Source organism: Pteronotus mesoamericanus, unplaced genomic scaffold (assembly GCF_021234165.1).
Source record: "Pteronotus mesoamericanus isolate MK-2021 breed Mesoamerican mustached bat unplaced genomic scaffold, CSHL_Meso_final contig_100, whole genome shotgun sequence".
Classification (NCBI taxonomy): Eukaryota; Metazoa; Chordata; class Mammalia; order Chiroptera; family Mormoopidae; genus Pteronotus; species Pteronotus mesoamericanus.
Window position 1 is genome coordinate 6,311,397 of NW_026554999.1, and position 2,851 is coordinate 6,314,247.

The following is a 2,851-nucleotide window of genomic DNA, read 5'->3' on the forward strand; positions in this document are numbered from 1 at the left end:
TAAAAGGGTTGCAACACACAGCAGTTTTTGCTGTTTGTTTTTTCCTCTGAGAGAATGACTACTAATAAAATACTCATCTTGAATATTGTATACATTTTTCCAGATTTGATGATCATTTCATGGCAAAAACCCTTTGGAAATCAATACATGTCCTTCAGAGGTGATACTACCAGGTGGTATGATACATGTCAAAATGTTTTATCAGCATTAATATGACTATTCTTTTATTATAACACTATGATAGTGTAGGTTTTATTCCTTTGGAGGACATTGAACTTCATGTATTTTTGTTTCTTAATTAAAATGGGAGGTACTAATTCTCTGTCTTGCGATAAACACTGCAAACAATATCTAAGCCCTTCTTTGACTTTTCAGAATACTTAATTCTTTTTTTTTTGCTATTTTTTTAAATTTATTTACTTTTTAAAAACATTTGTCTCTGCCTCCTCCCCACCTCTTTCCCTTGCCCCCTCCCACCTTCCCTCCCTCAGCTCTTCCCCTTTGGTTTTGTCCATGAGTCCTTGCTATATGTTCCTTGACTTTCCCCTTCCCTTCCCTTTCCCTGCCCCCCCCTTCCCTCTTGTCTCTGTTGATTTCTTTTCCTTTCAGTGTTGCTGGTCATATTTTCCTTGCATCTTTGCATTGTTGGTTAGGTTCCGCTTATAGGTGATATCATATGGTATTTGTCTTTCGCCCCCTGGCTTATTTCGCTTAGCATGATGCTCTCCAGTTCCATCCATGCTGTTGCAAAGTTTAGTACTTCTTTTTTTCTTTCTGCTGCGTAGTATTCCATTGTGTATATGTACCATAATTTTTTGATCCAATCATCTACTGAGGGCATTTAGGTTGCTTCCGAGACTTGGCTATTGTAAATTGTGCTGCTATGAACATTGGGGTGCATAGGTTCTTTTGTATTGGCGTTTTGGTGTTCTCAGGGTATAGTCCCAGCAGGGGAATCGCTGGATCAAAAGGCAGTTCCATTTTCAGCTTTCTGAGGAAATTCCACACTGCTTTCCATAGTGGCTGCACCAGTCTGCATTCCCAACAACAGTGTACTAGGGTTCCCTTTTCTCCACAGCCTCGCCAGCACCTGTTGTTTGTGGATCTGTTTATGATGGCCATTCTGACCAGTGTGAGGTGGTACCTCCTGGTGGTTTTGATCTGCATTTCTCTGATGACTAGTGATGCTGAGCATCCTTTCAAATGCCTCTGGGCCTTCTGTATCTCCTCCTTAGAAAAGCATCTGCCCAGGTCCTTTGCCCATTTTTTGATTGGATCGTTTGTCTTCTTGGAGGGGAGTCGAGTGAGTTCTTTATATATCTTGGAGATCAAACCTCTATCTGATGTATCATTACCAAATATATTTTCCGATACGGTTGGCTCCCTTTTCATTTTGCTGATGTTTTCTTTCGCCGTGCAGAAGCTTCTTATTTTGATAAGGTCCCACTTGTTTATTCTTTCCTTTATGTCCCTTGCTTTAGGAGACATATCAGTGAAAAAATTGCTGCGTGGGATATCTGAGAGTTTCCTGCCAATGTTCTCCTCGAGGACTTTGATGGTGTTGCGACTTCTATTTAAGTCTTTTATCCATCTTGAGTTTATTTTTGTGTATGGTGTCAGCTGATGATCCAATTTCAATTTTTTGCATGTAGCCGTCCAGCTCTCCCAACACCATTTGTAGAAGAGGCTGTTATTGCTCCATTTTATGCTTCTGCTCCCTTTGTCGAATATTAGATGTCCATAGAGACCTGGGCTTATTTCTGGGCTTTCTATTCTGTTCCACTGGTCTATGGGTCTGTTCTTGTGCCAATACCAGATTGTTTTGAGTATGGTGGCTTTGTAGTAGAGTTTGATGTCCGGTATTGTGATTGCTCCTACTTTGTGTTTCTTTCTCAAAATTGCAGCGGCTATTCGGGGTCGTTTATGGTTCCATATGAATTTTTGAAATGTCTGTTCTATTTCTGTGAAATACATCATTGGTATCTTAATAGGGATTGCGTTGAATCTATAAATTGCTTTGGATAGTATGGACATTTTGAGGATACTAATTCTTCCAATCCATGAGCACGGTATATGCTTCCATTTATTTGTGTCTTCCTTAACTTCTTTTTTCAATGTTGTATAGTTTTCTGCGTACAGGTCTTTCAGGTCTTTGGTTAAATTTATCCCTACGTACTTTATCTTTTTTCGTGCTATATGGTATATTTTTTCTGATTTCTTCTTCTTCTATTGCATTGCTGGTGTACAAAAATGCCTTTGATTTCTGAATGTTGACTTTGTATCCTGCTGTTTTGCCAAATTCACTTATTAGGTTGAGGAGTTTTTTGGTAGAGTCTACAGGGTTCTCTATGTACACTATCATGTCATCTGCAAACAATGATAGTTTTACTTCCTCCTTTCCTATTTGGATGCCTTTTATCTCTTTCTCTTGTCTGACCGCTGTGGCTAGGACTTCCAATACGATGTTGAAAAGAAGCAGTGAGAGCGGACATCCTTGTCGTGTTCCCGATCTTAGTGGGAAAGCTTTCAGTTTTTGCCCGTTGAGTATGATATTGGCTGTAGGTTTTTCATATATGGCCTTTATTACGTTGAGGAATGCCCCATTGATTCCCATTTTGCTGAGTGTTTTGATCATAAATGGGTGCTGTACCTTGTCAAATGCTTTTTCTACATCTATCGAGATGATCATGTGGTTTTTGTCTTTTCTTTTATTGATGTGATGTATCACGTTTACTGATTTGCGTATATTGAACCATCCCTGCATCCCTGGGATGAATCCCACTTGATCGTGGTGGATAATCTTTTGAATGTATTGCTGGATGCTGTTTGCCAATATTTTGTTGAGGATTTC